A 22,103-nucleotide genomic window follows, 5' to 3' on the forward strand; every position below is an offset into this window, starting at 1 on the left:
TCCTTATATGGACTAAAACAAGCTAGTAGAAAATGGCATGAACGGTTAACTGCATTTCTCATTCAACATCAATACAAACAGGCTAATGCAGATGTGTCTTTGCTTACACAGCAGACAAAAACATCATTTACTATCATGCTAGTATATGTAGATGATGTCATTCTAGCAGGAGATTCTTTACAAGAGATGAAACAGATCAAAGAAAAATTGCACAGAGCGTTTAAAATCAAAGACCTAGAACAGTTGAAACACTTCCTTGGAATTGAGGTTGCCCATTCAAAACTTGGAATTTCATTATGTTAAAGAAAATGTTGTTTGGATCTTTTGGAGGACTCAGAAATATTATGTGCAAAACTAGCCTCTACTCCATAGATCCATCCACAAAACTTCATAAAGATTCAAGTGCATTATACCATGACATTCCTGCATACAGAAGGCTAGTTGGCAGGCTTCTTTACCTGAATGCTACAGGGCCTGACATAACATTTTGCACTCAGTAGTTAAGTCAATTCTTATCTATTCTAACAGTTAACCATTTTAATGCAACTACTCGGGTTCTAAGGTACTTGAATTTATATCTTGGGAGGGGCATATTCTTACCAAGAGATTCTCATCTGAAATTGCAAAGATACTCAGATGCTAACTGGGCTGGCTGTTCAGACACTAGGAGATCTTTTCTGGCTAAATTTTTTCTTAGAAGATCGCTTATTTCATGGAGGACCAAGAAACAACTAACTGTCTTGAGATCATCAAGTGAAGCTGAATATCAAGCTCTAGTTGCTGCTACATGTGAGCTTCAATGGCTTGCATACTTGTTCAAAGATTTAAATGTGGAATGCGTAAAGATATCGGTGATGTACCGTGACAACCAAAGTGCACTACATATTGCAGCAAACCCTATATTCCACGAAAGAACCAAACATCTAAAGATAGACCATCACATTGTAAAGGAAAATATGTTGAATGGATTGATGAAACTAGTGTCATGTTCTTCAAAAGATGAGGCTTGATATCTATCAACCATCAACTTGTGGGAGGGTGTTACAAGATAAGATTTCTTCAAATGCTAGCAACATGAAAGACCAAATGATACATGATGAATCAACAAATTAACTAATGGTTAGTTATGGCAGTCAGAGTTAGTTAAGGATAGTGTCATGATAAGTGCTTGTGTATTGTAATAATAGTGAACATTACTTACCCTCTAAAAGTGTAATTCATCATTTCAAGTTAATAAAATTAGTTGCAATTACACCAAATATGGTGATTCATAATACTATACATATGTAAGTTGTGACAACTCTTACGCAGCAATTTGATAGCAAAGGATGAATCTCCCAATACTTAGATAGTTTGTTATGATTAGACACAGCGGTATTTTATTTCCTAAGTAACCTGCTATTCACATGCCAAGAAACACTTTTTCTGTGAAAGATTAAAATTAAAATTAAAATATGTGTCGTTTCCTTCGTCCAATACAATTATTAGACAGAGATTATCAGTTGAACACCTTCAATTTTATTATAATTTAATGTAAAGATTTTTCAATGAAATAAAAAACACGAGTAGTGTTCCTTCTTTGACTAGACTGTAACGCGTACACATTTCATAGGCAATATAATAATTATATAATTTAATTAATGTTTTCTTTTACCCATGGTGGATTATTAATGAACTCATATATCATCATCATAATCATAATCATTGATCAATATACTCTTCTGCTAGTAATAACTAATTAAGCATGAAGACCTATCCCAAACGATTTGTTTTGTACTACTTTCTCATAATTGGGATTACAGTTATTATTGCAGAAAAAGATGATGATTACATTTACATGTCCAAACTTTTGAAAGCACTTACCAACACCTATAGGATGGTCTAACAACACTCACTTTTGCAAATGGAACGGCATCGTCTGTCGATCTAATCGAGTTGTTTCCATTAAACTCCTATCAAGCTCACTCCACGGGAAACTCCCTTCTAGTCTCAACACTCTCAGTAACCTCATCCATATTAATCTTCATAACAATTCACTCACTGGTCCTCTTCCTTTTATGTCTGGTCTCATCGCACTCCAAATTGTGTCCCTTAGTTACAATAACTTCACCTCTATCCCAGAATTTTACTTTATGGGAATGCCAGCTCTACAAACACTAAACCTTAGCAATAACTTGAATCTCTTGCCATGGTTATTCCCTAAGGAATTAATTGAGTCCTCGTTGATGCACACACTCGATCTTGAAGCTACAAATATCTTAGGCTCCTTGCCATCTCAAATGTTCGATGGGTTTCCTAGTTTGTATACTCTTGTTCTTTCTCATAACAACTTTCAAGGATCTCTTCCCGCGTCTCTTGGGAAATCTGGTGTAAGGTATTTAAAGCTCGACAGTCAGCTGAATGGGTTCGAGGATACAATTGATATGTTATCATCTATGAAGTTTTTGTCTCAAGCATGGCTTCACAACAACGCCTTCAAGGGCGAAATTCCCAACTTATCTAATTGCACTCATTTGTTCGATCTTCAACTTCATTCGAATCTCTTTGCTGGTTTAGTTCCATCTTCGTTGCTTGCTCTCTCTTCCTTGACCAGTATCTCTTTAGATGATAATTTACTTCAAGGGCCTCTTCCTGTGTTTCACAAGGGTGTTAAGGCAACATGGAAAGGAAATCATTTTTGTAGAAGCGATGTTGGACCTTGTGATCCCCAAGATGCGATTTTGCTTGAAATTTTTAAAGCTCCTGAGTATTCTGTTTATCCGTCAAATAAAGGGAATGATTTTTGTTCAGACGAGGCATTGTTTACGTGTCAAAAAGGAAAGATTGTGGGTATTAATTTTGGGAATCTACAATTAGTAGGAACTATTTCTCCAGCATTTTCCAATTTACAAATTTAGTGATTTTGACTCTTGCTGGCAATAGTTTAACTGGACCAATACCATATATAGTCTTACAACTTTGCCTCATCTTCAGCTTCTTGATGTGTACAATAATAATCTGTCTGGACAAATTCCCAAATTTCCATCCAACATTAACTTAATTACAACAGGAAATGCTTTGCTTGGGCGAAACACGTCTGTTTCTCCCGAAGGAAGCTCATCTAAAACAACACTTAGACCCGGTTGGATTGCAGGTATGAATGTCATAACATATATTTCAATCTTATTTTGTCTTGTTATGATTTTGCTTATTAATTTGGCCATCTGCAAGTGTTATAAAGTTTTAAACAAGTCTCTAGTACTATATACATCCTATAGAAAATCTGGGCACTGGCCTCTGCTCTTTACTTAGCTAATCGGTTATACTCAAATGGCATATAACTTCAACTAAAGTTGAAAACATTGGTAGTGATTGAGTTCAACTTTTAACTAGAACAATCGATAACTAGGTTTTATCTAAACTCAAGATTACTCGAGTTAAAACAAAAAAATTTAGATTGAAGCTTGTTTATAATTTTCATTCACCTTTTTTTTCTATGCAGGGGCCTCTTTGTTTAGTATTGGCATTGTAATGCTTATTGTGGTGATTTCTTTTAAATGCAAGTGGTGTCCTGCTTTTATACAGAGGTGGATCTTCAAGAAAATTAAAAAATCTACTGACCATAATGTGGAAGATTTCATACAAAGTTATAATTTGTCAGTGCCAATTAAGCAATATAGATATGCTGAAGTGAAAAGAATGACAAATTCATTCCGAGATAAGTTAGGTCAAGGAGGATATGGCATTGTTTACAAAGCAATCTTACCTGATGGTCATCACGTGGCAGTGAAAGTAATAAACGAAACAAAGGGAAATGGAGAAGAATTTATAAATGAAGTTGCTAGTATTAGTAGAACGTCACATCACATGTGAACATCGTCGCACTTTTGGGTTTTTGTTATGAGAACAAAAGAGCACTAATATATGAATTCATGCCCAGAGGATCATTGGATACATTCATCTTTAAAAGGGGATTTTCTGATGTTATTTGTAATTTGGATTGGAAAACATTGTATCAAATTGCAATTGGCATTGCTCGAGGACTAGAATACTTGCATCAAGGATGTACTTCAAGGATTCTACATCTTGATATCAAACCTCAAAACATTCTTTTGGATGAAAATTTTTGCCCAAAAATCTCTGATTTTGGACTAGCGAAAATATGTCAGAGGAATGATAGTATTGTGTCTTTACTTGGCACAAAAGGTACTATAGGATACATAGCACCAGAAGTATTTAGTCGAACATATGGTGGAGTTTCTCACAAGTCAGATGTATACAACTACGGTATGTTAATTCTTGAAATGATTGGAGGAAGAAAAAATTATGATACTGGAGGATCATCTACTTCTGATATGTGTTTTCCAGACTGGATTTATAAGGATCTTGAGCAAGGTAATAATTTTGTAAAATGCTTAGAAAACTCAGAGGAAGAAAATGACATGGTAAGAATGATTACCATGGTTAGTCTATGGTGCATTCAAACGAATCCGTCAGATAGACCATCGATGAATAAAGTAATAGAAATGTTACAAGGATCACTTCAGGCATTGCCATTTCCTCCAAAGCCTTACTTATATACTCCTGAAATTCCATCATCACAACAGTCTTACGTGTCTTCGAGTTATTTGTTAGAGACAAATTCATCATCCTTGTTGAAGAATGTAAATCCGAATAAGTTCGGCAAGGAAAAAATTGAAGAATGAAAATGTAATTATGTATTATGGATATTTGAATACAACTTTGCTTATGCTTTGGTTAAACCTCAAAACCTTTTAATAATTTTAAATGCTAAATTTTTAGCAACTAATAATTGAGTATCTTATTTATATTCTATATATTTCCTTGCTGTAAAAAAGTGTAATTTTGATTTGCAACAATGGATTTCCTTGACATATAAGTGTGATGTTTCCATAACAAATTGTAGCATTGCAGAAAAACTAGATAAAGCAAAACATGTGATGTTTGATCAAAACTGTGGATTCGAAGACAAAATTTAAGGCCAACCACGCCTTCTCCTTTCACGTGCAGGATATTACAGTCTCACCCTCAATAAATCCCCATAACCCAGAATGATATTCGGAGAAATCATTTGGTGGCATCCCTTTTTAACACTTCATATGTTGCTATCAGCTTTAATTAGTTAGGATTGTTTATTGGTTCTTAAAAGCTAAAATGTGTTTACCTTAATTATTCTCTCCTTTGTACCTAAGCTATATATAGCTTTTGCTCCTTTGTGTTCTGTAACAGAAAAACATTATTCATTCATAAGCTATATTGTAACATTTGATATGCACATACTGGTATGAATACTGAAACATTCAGGGTGTTTGAATGTCATTTAAAACAGAATTGAATAAAAATGGATGACATTAAATTTTGGTTTATTGAATAAATAGAATGTAAATAAGATATTCCAAGTTATTAGTAGATTTACCACATAAAAATTTACTAACAAGTTTTGAAGTTTAACAAAAGCATATGCAAAGTTGTACTCAAGTATCCACGATAAATAATTACATTACAATCACATATTTACTTTTCACTTTAATCTTTGCTGAACTTATTTGACTTTATAGAACCACTCTTCAGTAAAGTTGATGAATTTGTCTCTACACTACGCCAAAATTAAGTTTTGCCAGCGCAGCTACTAAAGCGCTTTTAGACAAAAGCGCTGTTATAGGTTGCACTTAAAAACAAAATAAAAAAACACGCTAAAAAGCGCTTTTAGAGGGGGGGGGGTAATGAAAGCGCTTTTCAAAAGCGCTCTTAAAGGGGGGGGGGGGGGGGGTATGAAAGCGCTTTCTAAAAGCGCTCTTAAAGGGGGGGGGGGGGGGGGGGTATGACAGCACTTTTTAGAAGCGCTCTTATAGGGGTAGGCTATGAAAGCGCTTTTGAAAGCGCTCTTATAGGGGGTAGGTACGAAAAGCGCTTTTAGTAATAAAGCGCTGGTATAGGGGGTTCTTCTAAAGCGCTTTTCAAAAGCGCCCTCGTAGGTGTTTTAAAATTAAATTAATAAAACTTGCCCCAATTAATTTCTCAGTCTCTCTTCTTCTCCTCGCGACAGAATTGAATCCCTAAATCAATTTCTCAGTCTCTCTTCAGCCGTTCTCCGCCACGACCTTCAGCCACGTCCTTCAGCCGCGACCTCCGCCACGACCTCCGCCACGACCTTCAGTTGCCGTCTCAGCCGATTCAGTTGCCGTCTCCGCTCTCGTTTGCCGTTCTCCGTTCTCCCTCCGCCGCTGGTTTGCTTCTTTAGGTAATTTTTATGTCATGTTTGTGTTCTTCTTCTTATTCATAAATATAAGTGTTTGTGTTCTTCACAATCATCGCTTCTCGGATTATCCGTATTAGAACTCGCTGCAATATAAGTGTTTGGTTCAAGTTATCAGTGTTGAGTCTTCTATTCAAAACATTTAATTTGAGAGTTGTTAGGGTTTCTTACTTTCATTGGGGCTTCGAATCTTCTCCTTGTTTTGGCTTGGTTTGATTTGCTGCTGTAGCACCTGCCATGTTATTTCTTCTACAGGCAATTCTGTTAACAGCAAATTTGTGCCATTTCATTAACTGAAAATTGTGCTAGTTTCTGTTCTCTGTTTGAGGTTGGAATTTATCACATGATTACACTTGTGAGACAAAATAATTTTGTACTTGGCAGTTAGACGTTTGTGAATGTTGAGATTTTTAATACGTAATTTTTATTTGTTTGTTTGAAAAATTGCACCGATTAGTGAACCAAATATTTGATAAACTGGTTGTCTGTTTCTTTAGTTCTGCTTGACTTTGAATTTATTTTGTAGAAGTGAGTTGAAGCGTAACATGATAATGTTTGGGTAGTTTTGAGCAAAATTACTTGGTTTAATTACAATTTTTTTGTTTAATTGTTTATGTTTTTAAGTGTGTTTCATTAAATTATTTATGGTTATTTTCTTGAAAATATATTAACAAATAGATGTTTTACTTTTTATCAACAATTTGAGTTTAGAAAAATGCAAGTAAGCTTTAAAAATATTATCTTGTATGTTGACATGAACTGTTGCTTATTGAAGTGATATACTTAATCACTCACTACCTAACTGATAAACCAGTAGTAGATGTATCAATTCTTGAAGTTATAACTTTTTCTATTATTATGATATATGATAAGTTTTGAGTGTTCAAAGGGACTGTTATTGTTGTATCATTTGCATTTTTTTCAAGCTTGAATAATTGTCTCATTTAATGTGAGTGAGACATTAGTAGATGCATCTGGATTGAGATTAAATCAACAACTTGATCTGACAATTGGATTGAGTTTTAATGAACAACTTGCTGTCGGTTTGTAGATTATGGTTTATATTTCTCACTTCTCTGCCAAAAGTCGCATGTTTTTAAAAGCATGCCTTTTGGTGGCATAAGTTGTTCAATATATATTTAGAGATGTCATATAATTGATGTTTTTTCATTAAATATATACAAGTGAATTCATATTAGAGTGAAAAAAGAACTTCATTGATTTTGGTGGTCTTTTTGTAATGACAAATAGTTGAATATGCTACAGTTTGCATATACTTCCTTCACTTTTATGATATTTGTATTTAACTGCATCGTGTATGTGTGTTTAATTTTACAGTTACTTTGAAGTCTCTGGTTTCTACTTGTACAACGCCGATTCAAACCTACCATCTCCCACATCAAGTCTAACTCAGGTTACTATCCCTTTCTTCTTGCTTATAGTTTGTTATTTTCTGCTTATAGATTATTGTTTATGGTTCTATTTAATATCAATTTAGTGTCTCTCAACCAATTTTTTGGTTTGTGGACTTATATTACCTTGAAATAAGGTAATGTCTTCTTTAAGAAATCGGGTATTCTGATTAGGTATTCTGATTAGGTATTCTATTATGATGATAGCTATTTATTATCTTGACAGAATTTCTTAGTACCTGATAGAGAAACCAAGAAGCATTTGTTTAGCTTAATTAAGACATGGATAAGACATGGATGAATTCAAACCGATTGTCGAAAGAGTACGAGAAAGGGGTATGGGAATTCGTTGAGTTTGCGGTTAAGCACTCCGAAGACCCGCTTCGAATGCCGTGTCCTTGCTTGGGTTGCTGTTATGGGGGTAAGTTTGACGGGAATAAGTTGGGATCCCATTTACTACGGTTTGGAATTGATAGAAGTTCTATGTCAATGATCCGACAAGTACGAAATGGTCTATAGTGCTTTTATCTAACAAAATAGTAGATGAAAACATTGAAGATCAAGGTGATATTGGTGTTGGCATTGAATCTTGTACAAGAAACGATCAAAATGAGAATGAATCTTGTACTAGAAATGATCATAATGAGGGTATTTGGATCAATCCAACCGTCCGCGTTGTTAAGAGACGCGTAGAACACAATCCTACCAAGAAAAGAAAGAGACGTTAGTGATAAAGGTAATAGTATACATATTCCGACTAATTTGTTTTATTCAATTTGTACCGATTGTTTTAATCAATAGTATAGTACTTATTCAATTTAGGTGCATATTCTCGTTTTGTACATAACTTTTGAACCATGTATCCGTTTGTCGACTTCTTTACATGTAACTATACTATTTTGACGATTCCGGAGCTGCTCATGCACTTATATGTTCATTTCGGGACTGTTTTTTTTATCGGTTTTGCTTCTGCCCGTAATCAAAAGTCGGGCTTAGGGTCTGAATTTCGGAAAACCGACTTTATTTTTGAGTCCGTGGGGACGTTTTACCATAGCCATGTAAATTTCGTTCAATTCCGACAACTTTATTTTTTGATGCTTATTTTGATTTGTACCGATTTCGTTTCCGATTTACTTGTACATGCATGGTTTGACTTCCATTTTACTTGTATAGATTGTTAGCTTATTAATAGTGTACTAATGTGCTTTAGTTTGTTTGATACAGGTTAAATGGCTCCGGATAGAGATGCTCCACCTGAAAACTCACAAGAAAGAGATGCTCAAGAAAGAGATGCCACGGATACAAATGCTCCACCTGATACTGAAGCAAAAGAAGTTGCACGAGGCATCACTATCATGAAGGGAATCGTTCGACATAGAGACCAAGGATTAGTATACCGATTGGAATGGAATTCTGATAAACAAGCAATTGGTCCTAATTCTGCAAAGTTGACAAGTTATATTGGTACACTTGTTCATATGCATATTCCGGTCTCCGTAGCTAAATGGAATCTGAAAAGCGAAGACTTGGATGCGAAAAAAAAAGCGATTTGGGACGAGCTTCAGGTATATATCATATATGGTTAATTGTTGTTATTATCTTGACGATAAATTGTTTAAATTACTTATACTAACACACTATGAGTATGTTTTTTTGCAGAGGACTTTTGAGATACCAGATGATCGTAGACGTTACATACTTGGTTTGGCCGGCAAAAGATATAGAGGGTGGAAAGCTTTTTTGACAAACACTTATCTTAAGGATAAAGATGGAAACTTTCTTGAAGAGGCACCGGGACGGCCAAAAAAGTATGAGATCTTCATTGGTGAAGAAGATTGGGCTAAGTTTGTAGAGCAAAGAGATGAAGATTTTCGGAAAAGGAGTGCCAAGAATAGTGCGAGAGCATCCAAACCCGCATATCCATACAAAAAAGGGCGTTTGGGATATGCACGCTTGGAGGATAAAATTGTAAGTAAATAGAAATGCGTTTTAATTAATTGTCTAAATGTGTTTTATTTGACGATTTTATCATTTGTGTCAATGCATAGTTAGAGGAGACTAAAAGTGAGGAAACCTCACTTCCTGAACATGTGTTGTGGAGGGAAGCTCGTGTGGGCAAGGATCATGCTGTCGATCCCGAAGTTCAGAGAGTTTTTACTGAATGTGTAAGTATAATACTGTGTCTTTAATTAAATCAAATGTTTTTTAATATATAAATGATTTTTTAATGTAAATGAATTACAGGAGACCTTGTCGCAATCGGCATCCACCGGTGAGGGGAGCGTACTTAGTAGAGCACTAGATGCTCCTGAGTATCCCGGTCGGGTGAGGGGTAAGGGTCATGGTGTGACTCCAACCTCTTTTTACAAGAGTCCTAGGAGAAGAAATCTTTCAAATGAAGAAGTGTTGCAAAAGTTGGCGGAATTGCAAGCACAAGTCTCTGAATTGCAAAGAGATAAAGAGGCGTATATGAGAGAAAAGTGCAACACTTCATCGGTGAAAGAAACTAGTGATAAGGCTAGTATCAACTATCAAAGGAAATTTCCCGAGGTAATTATAATTTTTTTTCCTTTTAAATTGTTCTATTTTATTAATGATAATGACTTTATATTTACTATTGGTTTAGGGCATTTCATCTTGCCAACTATACTTATCGGAACCGAGTTATCGACTAGTTGGCAAGGGAAAAGTGCACAACACTTTGGGAGATTTACTTCACCATAGACCGCTCCCGGATGGACACCTGAAAGTATCGGTGGATGTTGTAGTAGATCATGATGCGATGCTACCGGTACCTGACATGGTCTCAGAGACGACATTGCTGCGAGATGCAATAGGATCATTTGTTGCATGGCCCTCGGAGCTCATTACCATTAGTGATGAGGTATATCGAAAACGATTATGAATCATTTAGTTTTCGAATGTCAATTCTAAACCGTTTATTAATTATTTTTTACATTTTAATTTTAGACTGCTCCTATAAAACCCACAGTTAAGGGTAAAGGGATTTTACAGGAGGAGGAGTCCGTTGCATCACTAAAAGAGGTACATTTAAAGTGTTAATAATTAATCTGAATCTAAATCTGCATGATTTTATATTTTACCTAACTTATATGATTTTTAGGCATCCGCTCGAGAGTCACAACAAGTGACGCAGCAAGTTCGTACCGTACCACCCACTGGTCCTCCGAAGCCAGCGGGAAAAAAAGGCGGTGCTTTTGTGCCTCGGTACCGGTCGACGCTCGCAACAATGGTTGATATGTCCGATTTGAAGGATGGTGCTTTACGTGAAATCGTTATGGATGAGAGTGTCTTCGGTATTGAATTCAAGTCACTTATTACACTTGATGACTTGGAGGAGATTTTTAAGCATGATCAACTAGGCGTCACTAACATGCACTCATACATCCGGTAATATTCACTCATCCGATATATTATTTAATTAGTCCCACAATATAATTTATTTACACATTTCAATGAAAATAATCTAATGTTTATTATGTTTTTATTTAAGGTTGTTGTATGACAGAGTGTTGCGCGGGACTCCGTTGTCTAACAGATTCCGTTTCGTGTCTTCCGCCCACTGCAGCGGAATGGCAATTGCTTCGGAACCGGAATCAGTTAGAAAGCGATTAGTCGATAGATTCATGTCCACCGGCAATACAGAATGTCTGCATCTTTGGGCGTATAATACCCGACCAGTAGGGTTAGTTTCTCATTCTTTGTTCATCTAATCTCTGTTTCTTTTGTGTATAGCAAAATTTTCATATAACCTATTGTTTTTATTTATAGAGCACACTGGTTGCTGCTTGCTATAAACCCTATAAGGGAAGTCGTGTATTATCTGAATTCGGTAAATGGTGAATGGACCAATTATCCGGCCATGAAGGACATCGTTGATTTGTAAGTGGGATCGTTCTAAATATATATTCGTGTATATTTATATATATATTTACTTATTTGTGGGATTGATCTAAACATATGCTTTTATATATTTGTTAATTAGATCAATACAAGTGTTCCGAAGTCAACGGGACGCACAGGTATCCCGAACTAAATCTAGCAACATTACTTGGATCCAAGTGCAGGTACATTATTTTTCACAATGTTGCTTATAATATATTTATGCTACTTGATAAAACAATGCACAACTATAGAATCTTATTTGTTTTTCTATGTAGTGTCCGCAACAGCGAAACAGTTACGATTGCGGATACTTTGTATTGAGGTTTATGAAAGAAATCCTTCAGGCAAATCAATTAGAGATTCCGCTCACGGTATGAATTTATAACTTAAGATAATTTCATATAATTTATTACATTTAACTAAATGTATCATTCATATTTTGTTTTTGTTTTGTAGTACCTTGACGAATTCCGTACCGCTGGATACCCGAAACTTAAGTTGGAAGAAATAAAAGAGGATTTGTGTCATTTTTATATTAAGCGCTTTTTCATGTAGGATTTGTGTCGAATTGAAGTACTATAATATTATTGATGTTGTAATGATGTATATATATATAATTTTGGATATTATAATGGTATTATATTAGTATATATATATATTGTCTTACTGATGGCTGAAATAATATCGTCGAAAATAAATTACAGGTCGAAAATATTACAGGCTGAAAACATATTACAGGTCGAAAATATTACAGGTCGACTGGGAGGATTAAATTACAGGCTGCACATTAAAATACCTCATTTAGCTACTAAAGCGCTTTTTAAAAAGCGCTCTTAAAGGCCCACATACTAAAGCGCTTCTTCTTAAAAGCGCTGCCAAAGATTAATAAAAAAGCAAAAAAAAAAAAAAAAAAGGAACATACTAAAGCGCTTTTGTAAAAGCGCTCTTATAGGGGGGGCTATCAGAGCGCTTTTTCTGGAAAAAGCGCTCTTAAAGCCCACCTATAAGAGCGCTTTTACAAAAGCGCTTTAGTATGTTGCGTTTTTTTTTATTTTTTTTTCTCACAGGGGGGCCTATCACAGCGCTTTTCTGGAAAAAACGCACTTAAAGGGGGGCCTACCAGAGCGCTTTTTCCTGAAAAGCGCTCTTATAGGGGGGCCTACAAGAGCGCTTTTTTCAGAAAAGCGCTCTTATAGGGGGGCCTACCAGAGCGCTTTTAAAAGCGCTTTCGTAGCCTATGCCAGCGCTGGCTTTGGCAGCGCTTTAAAGCGCTGTTAAAGGCCAAAAAAAGCGCTTTTAAAAGCCTTGCGCGTTGTAGTGCTAACAAATCGTTGGAGGACACATACGATTGTTGTAATGGTGGCACTTCAGGAGAATATAAGTAAGGTTTTGGAGGAAATGGTATTGACTGATGTGAACCTTGTAGCATTTCTATTACTTTACTCATCGATGGTCTATCTGACGGATTTGTTTGAATGCACCATAGACTCACCAAAGTAATCATTCTTACCATGTCATTTTCTTCGTCTGAGTTTACTAAAGAAGTCACACTGTTATTATCTTGCTCAAGATTCTTATAAATCCAATCCGGAAAACACATTTCAGAAGTACATGATCCTGCAGTATCATAATTCTTTCTTTTCCCAATCATTTCTAGAATTAACATGCCATAACTGTATACATCTGACTTGTGGGAAACTCCACCATATGATCGGCTAAATACTTCTAGTGCTATGAATCCCATGGTTCCTCTTGTGCCAAGTAAAGACACAATACTATCATTCCTTTGGCATATTTTTGCTAGTCCAAAATCAGAGATTTTTGGACAAAAATCATCATCCAAAAGAATGTTTTGAGGTTTGATATCAAGATGCAAAATCCTTGAAATACACCCTTGATGCAAATATTCTAGTCCTCTAGCAATGCCGATTGCAATTTGGTACAATGTTTTCCAATCCAAATTAGAAATAACATCAGGAGATCCCCTTTTAAAGATGAATGTGTCTAATGATCCTTTGGACATGAATTCATATATTAGTGCTCTTTTTTTCTCAATACAAAAACCTAAAAGTGAGACAATATTCACATGTGACGTTCTACTAATGCTAGCAACTTCATTTATAAATTCTTCTCCATTTCCCTTAGACTCGTTTATTACTTTCACTGCCACTTGACGACCATCAGGTAAGCTTGCTTTATACACAATACCATAGCCTCCTTGACCTAATTTATCTCGGAATGAATTTGTCATTCTTTTCACTTCTGCATATCTGTATTGCTTAATTGGCACGGACAGATTATAATTTTGTATAAAATCCTCCACATCATGGTCAGTAGATTTTATTGTTTTTCTAAAGATCCATTTTTGTACTAAAATAAGACACCTCTTATGGTTACGGATAACAATCACAATAAATGTTACAAATCCAACACTTAACAAAGATGCTCCTGCATGATAAAAAAAAGTGAATGGTGTTATAAATAATTATTAATTTCTTTTATTATCACAGAAGTAAATAGAGTAATTTACTGGAGATCAATTAACTTAAATTGTCAAATTTGATAAAGCATAGGTAAGGGATAAAACAATGATACTCTCAATCATTTCCACCTTAATTAAAACTCATTAACCAATGTAGAGCCTCATGTAAGTAACAAGTTAGTTAGAAGAATAAATAGCTAACTTGCTACACAAGCTACAAAGCTGTTAAAAGTTAAGAAGGTTGCTAAAACAGTTTGTTATGGTAGTTAGAGGTTGTTAGAAGCTATGCTAATATAGAGGTACTCCAGCATAATAATCACACTCCATGTACCTTGCTAATTAAGTCACTTGTATCATTCCTTCATAACAATGAAGAACTTTTATTTCTCATAACACCCGGATTTTCAAAAGGTTGTGTATGGGGCTGGTAGGATTACAAGCCGGATCTTGAGGATATCATTGTGTTTCTATGTATAACTATAAGTCTATAACAACATGACAAGAAAACAAAACAAGATTAAAACATATCTAATGGGCATACATACCTGTAATCCAAACAGCTCTGTGATAAATTTTAGACCCAGCGGTAGTATTTTGTCCACCTCTATCACGAGAAGCAGTTGCATTTCGTCCACCTCTATCACGAGAAGCAGTAGCATTTTGTCCATCACCTAACTGTTGAGAAATATTTTGGCTAAGCAATGCATTGTCTTCTGTGATTAATTTGACCTTGGATGGAAATTTAGGAATTTTTCCGGACAAATTATTATCAGAAACATCTAGAAGCTGAAGTTGAGGCAAAGTTGTAAGACTGCCTGGTATTGAACCCATCAAATAATTGCCAGCAAGAGTTAAGTTCACTAAACTTGTTAAATTAGAAAATGCGGGAGAGATAGTTCCATTGAACCCCCCATTCCCGAAATCAATACTCACAATCTTCCCTTTTTGACAGATAATCCCCAATCCTAGAGTACAAGCATCGTTTCCTTTACTTGAATAAGGAATAGGATACCCAAAAGCTTCCATAATTTCAAGCATAATGGTGAGTTGGGGATCACAAGGTCCAACATGGCAACATCATTTCGACAAAATCTGTTTCCTTCCCAAGTTGCCTTAACCTCCTTGGGAAACACAGGTATTGGTCCTTGAAGAGCATTATTGTCCAAAGAGATGTTGTTCAAACTAGTGAGAGCGAGCAAGGAAGATGGAACCAAACCAGTTAAGAGATTATTCTTGAGCTGGAGATCAGACAAATAAGTGGAGTTAAACATGGTAGGTATTGAACCTGTGAACAAGTTATTGTCAAGCCACGCCTGAGATAAGAATGTCATGGATGATATCACATCAATTGTACCCGTAAGCCGACTAATTCCCTGGTCATTGAGCCGTAAACACCTTACTCTAGATTCACCTAGAGATATGGGTAAACTTCCAGTAATGTTGTTGTGCGAAAGAATAAAAGTATTCAAATTTGGAAACGTATTAAACATGTCCGGTGGTAATGAACCGATCATGTTAGTAGCTTCGAGATCAATGGTTTCCATAGAGGTTGAAAAAGTTAAGTCAGTGATAGGAAATGCCCATAGATCTAGATTCAGGTTGTTGCTAAGGTTGAGGGTTCTGAGATCATGCAAGAGTAGAAAGCAACCGGGTGGGATTGAGGTGAAGATATTGTGACCAAGGGACACTGTTTGAAGCGCGGCGAGACCATACAAATTAGGTAAAGGACCGGTGAGAGAGTTGTTATGGAGATCAATATGAGTGATATTTGTAAGAGTGTTGAAGTTGGGAGGGAATGTACCAGAGAGTGAGCTTGATGGAAGTTTGATGGAAACAACGCGATTAGATTGGCAAAAGATGCCGTTCCATTTGCAATAGTGTATATTGTTAGACCAGCCTGTAGGAGTTGGGGTCAATGCTTTCATAAGATCAGACATGTAATCTGCATCTCTATCTCCATTAATAATAGTAACAAAGGCAATAACAAGAAAGGAAAAGATGAAAAAAGATTGATGGAAAAATGTCTTCATGTTTAATTTGTTAGTAGCAGAGTCCAAGTGTTGTTTATATGATTCATGAGTTCCTTAAATTAATACTTGAAAGAATAACTACTAAACTGTTATGAGTAAATAATATTGCCTCCGAAGTGTGAACACATGACAATATCGGTCTAATTGTCGTCAAACTAGGGATGCCATGCGTGTTTTTTCATTTAAAATATACAAAGGAAACGACACATGTTTTAATTTTACTATAATTAAAAATTAAAAAGTGATTAGCATGTGAAGCAGGTTAACATTAATATATTACTTGAAGAAAAAAATTCTCCATCAACTCGAAAAGTCATTCAATACTCCTTATTTGGTTCTGAAAGAAAGTACATTAAAAGTAGTTGCCGGTAAATGACTTTTTTTTTCTATGAAGATAGTTGTTGAAGAGATTCCAGATATGAAGAAATGGGATAGGGATTAGATTCACATGAGACATTTAGCGAGTCATGGTGTTAGAAAGGTATACAGTAGTGGTTGCTACTATTCGTTGTCTTACAAATTGATATTGAATTTTGTCGTAATTCACAACAAGATTCACAACAAGTGGTGCGGTGAACATGGAGTAAAGAGATATTGTTTACAAGTGAGTACCATCGTTAGTAGATGGCGATGCACTACTAGTATCGAGTTTGGATACTGAAGATAGTTGGGTCATTGACTCAGATTTCTCTTATCACTTGTGTCCAAAAATAGAATACTTTGAAACTTTGAATATGGTGCAAGGTGGAGTAGTTCGCCTTGATGATAATAAGACTTGCAAGGTTCATGGTATTGGTCTGGTCAGATTTAAAATGTTTGATGACCATGAGCTTCTTATTCACAATGTGAGGTATGTTCCAGAACTCAAGCGGAATTTGTCATCTATAAGTATGTTTGATGATCTAGGCTATTGTATAAGAGTTGAACATGGAGTGTTGAAGATTTCGCGTGATGAATGAATTATTGTTAAAGGGTCTAAAATATGTGGTCTATATATTTTAGAAGGTTCAAATGTTGTTATTAATTCATCGTCAACTAGTGGAGGCTTTCATGACAAGGAAGAACTATGAGATTTAAGTTTAAGGCGTTATGAATGCCTTGAGAAAGTTTTAGAGGAGTGTAATAAATTTTGCAGAAATCAAGGGATAAAAATGCATGTTACATGTGAGTTGTTATTGAATTTTTAGGGAAGACTGAAGATAAAATAGCTTACTTGGTTGGTAGAGAATTTCTCCAGAGGGAGAATAGTGAAAATCAAGGGAGAAACTATAACGGAGACAACTCAGTTTGAGGTGGAGTTTCCTACTATGGATATTAGTAGTAGTGAGTGAACGACTACATAGATATCTAATTATCATTTCACTCATGATAGGGTAAGGAGGATTATTGTAACATCTCAAAGGGACGATTATGCTAGCCTTTGATATTATGTTTTTAATGTGGTTGAAGGAGTGCAAAATAAAAGAAGAAAACCCTTCAGAGAGGCATTTGAAAACAGGTGGAGTCAAGGGTGATTGAAAAATCATACTTGTAGGCTTGTTAAATTACCTAGGAAGAAAAGCGTAATCGGGAACAAGAGAGAGAAATAACGGTGTAGAGAATTCCAACGAAAAACTTAGAAAGAAAAAGATTTTTGGAAAACCTTTGGAGTTATTTAAGAGGATTGTGAAATACATCTAAACACCTTGGGTTTGAGTGATTCTTATATTGAGAGTTGGAGAGGTTGGGAAACACTTGGATAGAAAATAGGGTTTATTCTTTAGGAATTGTAAAGGCTATTTTCTTGTAACTCATTTGTAATCTATTCTAATAACTTTTTGAGTATAGTGAAATAAAGAGTTGTTCTCTCCCCCAGAGTAGATCTTTTGATCGAACTGGGTAAGCAAACCTTCATTTTTTTCTCGCCTTATTCGGTTATCTATTATATTATCTAGGTATAAATTGTTATTGTTGTAGACATTTTATTTAGGTTGCTGCTATTATTTTCCTCACAAATTGATATTGAATTTTGCCGTAATTCACAACATCTTAGAACTAGGAAAGACCAATCTTGTGTTTGACAATGGATTGGAATCTTCTTGAGAATAAAAATTACAAGTTGGAAATATTGAGAAAATAAAGTTTGGGAAAATTCCACATTGATTAGAGATTTGAGCATTTATAAGTGAGTGAACCTATACACTTATCACCTTAAAGTTTTGGGTGAGTAATTGACGTGTCTTTCATAAAAGTGTGTTCTCATAAAAGAAAGGCACTAATGAAAAATGTCCCCTCTCGTTTATCCCCAAATTGATTACCCTAACAATGATATCATGAGTCGTTGGTTCGAGTGAATGGCCGACTCACTTTTATCGAAAGTCCTCCCCATGTGGTGGTGGATAAAAGGCATGTCCCTTTTGAGAGAGCTTCCGCTTGAGGGAGAACATTGTGCATACACTCACACTTGAGGGGGAGTGTTGAGAATAACAAGTGTGAGTTAGAAAACTTTGAGAAAATAAAGTGTGAGGAAGTGACACGTTGATTGAAGACTTAAGCATTTATAAGTGACAGAATCCACACACCTATTATCTTGAGGTTTTTGGTGAGTATGTGGTGTATCTCTCACAAAGGTGTGTTGCTCATAAAAGAAATGCCCCAATGAAAAATGTTCTCTTATTGACCCCTAAATTGATGACCTAACAAATCTCATCTTGCTATGACTAAAATTTCTGGAAAAACAACCAGAAGGAATTGTTAAAATTATTTGCATCACTAATAATCAACCAAAATATTCGGTAGTGCTGAAGTCATATATGTAGATACTAGCTTTTAATATTTAAAATTGAATTAGATATCTAATACTCTTCCTAATTCGGATTTCTTAAGTTCCTCATTCTCATTAATCTTTTGAGACCTTCAAATATTGCTTGCTTCAAGAGTTTTATTAGAATGTCAACCAGTTGCAATTTAGTCTTGCAATACTCAATTCTTAACCTCTCTTTACTAACTTGGTCTTGTTTACTTGAGTCTTTCACCCAGGCTCCATGTTTTGATGTACACTTGTTAAAACCTAGCTTGATCAAGAGGCTATTAATCCTATTGCTCCATGCCTAAGTACTTGCTTCAATCCATACAAGGCTTTTCTCAACCTGTACACGATATTCTATTGCCCTTTCACCTCAAAACCAAATATCTGTTTCACATAAACTTCTTCTTATAAGGGTCCAATGAAAAATACTGATTTTACATGAAGCTGGTGCAATTCCATCCTTTATATAATGCAATGACTTCAATCACTATTATGGTTTCAAGTCTAGGTACGAGTGCATAGACTTCATTGGAATCAATGCATGGCTTTTGAAGAAAGACTTTTTCCACCAATTTTGCCTTATGCTTGGCAATTTCCCCATTTGGCTTCAACTTCAGCTTGTAAATAAACTTGTAAATAAACTTGGCATAAATTTGTCCCATCATTTTCATTTTATCATCTGAGTTATTTTGTCTGTGATGAGTCCATACATTGCATTAGTTAAATCATTTCATCTGAGTCCTTGGCTTTAGGTCATTTGACTAAAACATCTGACTTTGTCTGAACCTATAAAATCACTGGGAGACACTGAGTATTTGTTTAGATCTTTAGGTTTTTTACAAAGGGTTAACCCATTGACCCAAATATATCAAAGACTTTTGTTTCATGTTTAAGCTCACTAACTAGTAAGAGACCCGTGCTGCCGCACGGGTTATTTTCTAATGATGTTGTGTAGCTCCCGACTAAATTAACATATGGCATATGACTTTCATGAAAACATAAAACTTGCCAAATAGTATATTGATAGTATTGTTAAGGTAATGAAAATGAAGGAGTGTTACTCTCAATATAAGTTTCGAACCTTTATAGTAAAATTCAACATGTTATATCATTACTATTGATAATGTCATTGAACTGAATGATTGCTAATGTAATAGAACAATATGATGCTTTAAATAAGTAGTAAAATACAAAATGTGTTACAAAAGCTTATAAAAGACCCGTGCGTCCGCACGGGTAAGTTCATTCTTATCTTAGATTATTCGACAATGTTATGATATATAATTGTTATTATAAAATTAATAAAATTGAAAATATTAAATCACCAACATGATAAAAGATAACTATAAATATTTATGAATATGACTAATAACTATAAATATTTACAAATATCACTGATAACTATAAATATGTAAAAAAAAAAAAAATTGTTGATTGAAATAAAAAAAATATTGTGGGAATAGTGACCCGTAAAAATATTGTGGGGATAGTGATCCATGTTGCAGCTTATGTTGGAAAACCATTGTGTTTAAAATATGATATAATGCAAAATTGCTTTTGCCAGCTAATGCCATAAAATTTTCTCTTTGCTTAATAAAATGTAACAACTTTCTATGCAAAGTACATGCTAGTATTTGACGGATTTGCTGGTTTTCATATGTTTTTTTAAAATAAAAGCTTAAAAATACAACTTTTTGAGCAAAATCCCATCAAATATGGCTTTTGGAAGCAATTAATGTCAGAAAAAGACATTGTTCAAAATCTTTGAATGACTTTTCCATGACTCCTCCTATCTCTCTCTACAACACACATTATGTTTGAAAAGTTGGTATACCTATTATGTTTATAGATTATATAATCACATCTACTCTTACTCTTACTCTTGGAACTCACAAAATAACAAAACTAAAATAAATCACATTTTCAAAGACAAGTACATAAAGTGATTTTTTTTTCTTCTTTTGTATAGCATACGTTTTTCACTTTATCTTTCTAATCTCTTTTCATTTCCAACCTTTTATCATCTCCATTATCAATTTAAAAAAGCTTCATAGATTACTCATTCTCTTTCACAATAGTTCTTTTAAGAGAAATTTTAATAAAGACTGAGACACTACAAAAGTGATTGGAAATTGATATTTTCGACCCGGATCGGAGAAATGTCCACCCATACTCTTACTCTTTCAAATCTAATTTGTTATATTGAAAATCCTTCAAAATTTCCTACACGGTTATCGGTTGTCAAATAAATAAGATCAACTTGTTAGAGTTGATATTGAACTAATTGTTAAAAATAACAAAGCTTAATATCACCAAAAGAAACAAATCAAACACCCACTGCAATGGACAGTTCTCACATCGGTATTACAAAACGAAAGATTTCAAAGCAGTTCAACTCAAATGAAGATGCAAATAGCAACACAAAAAGCACAGGCAGCTGGAAAAACAACACTGAAATAAAACAAACACAGTAAAACAAACAACACAAAGAGCACAGACAGCTGGAAAAACCGATGCACTCCTTCTTGAAGAAACGAAACCAAAAGACACAAAAAGCATATGCGATAAAAAACAGACGCAATACAAACACCAAGAAAGCTTGATACTAAATCTGAGCAACACATAATAACGAAACTCAAAGGCACATAAAGCATAGGCGTTCTTTAACAACTCAAATGAAGAGAAGAACAACTTCATGGTTAAAGATGGATGAGAACGTGCGGGTTTGATACCTGATTGTAGTTTGGTTGCCGGCTTGAGAGGAAATAAGGAGGGTTCCGATTTCTTGAGTTGACAGCAATGGAGGTGTAGAGCTGATGAATACTCTGCAAGAGAGAGGGAGGAAAGCGAAAATGATGAGTGAAAAGAATGGGGAAAGTAGTCTTGTGTTGGAGGGAAAAGTGGAAGGAAGTACAAAATTGGTACCGCTGTCAAATTAGAAAACAACACATGGCAGTAGATAAAATTGTATTTGTTGATTACTAAAGTAACCTTTTTTAAGGGTAAAGTTTTTGAGTCAAAAGGTTAATTTAGGAAGTTTGCTCAATTTAATAATATTGGGTAGATAGTAGATGTTACCTCATTTTTATTCTTCCCTTTTAGTATAATATTAGTAACACAGTGTTATCATTAGTGTTATGATAATATTATTAATATTGGTAGTATTATTATTAATATTACTATTAATAATAGTAATATGTTTTATTAATAATATTACTTTTATTGATGA

At 34.8% G+C, this 22,103-nt stretch overlaps 1 long non-coding RNA gene and 2 pseudogenes across 1 annotated transcript; 2 read left to right on the plus strand and 1 right to left on the minus strand.

The window, feature by feature from the left end:
- The first annotated feature begins 1,744 nt into the window (after positions 1 to 1,744).
- On the plus strand, positions 1,745 to 4,685 carry LOC131614539 (receptor-like kinase TMK4; annotated as a pseudogene).
- Positions 4,686 to 11,674: 6,989 nt separating this feature from the next.
- On the plus strand, positions 11,675 to 12,172 carry LOC131609782 (uncharacterized). Its single transcript, XR_009286320.1, has 3 exons — positions 11,675 to 11,756; positions 11,850 to 11,945; positions 12,031 to 12,172. It is a non-coding gene; the product is annotated as an uncharacterized LOC131609782 (long non-coding RNA).
- A 591-nt stretch (positions 12,173 to 12,763) lies between these two features.
- Positions 12,764 to 21,756, minus strand: LOC131609781 (LEAF RUST 10 DISEASE-RESISTANCE LOCUS RECEPTOR-LIKE PROTEIN KINASE-like 2.2; annotated as a pseudogene).
- Positions 21,757 to 22,103: the final 347 nt, after the last annotated feature.

This window comes from Vicia villosa, linkage group LG6 (assembly GCF_029867415.1).
Source record: "Vicia villosa cultivar HV-30 ecotype Madison, WI linkage group LG6, Vvil1.0, whole genome shotgun sequence".
Classification (NCBI taxonomy): Eukaryota; Viridiplantae; Streptophyta; class Magnoliopsida; order Fabales; family Fabaceae; genus Vicia; species Vicia villosa.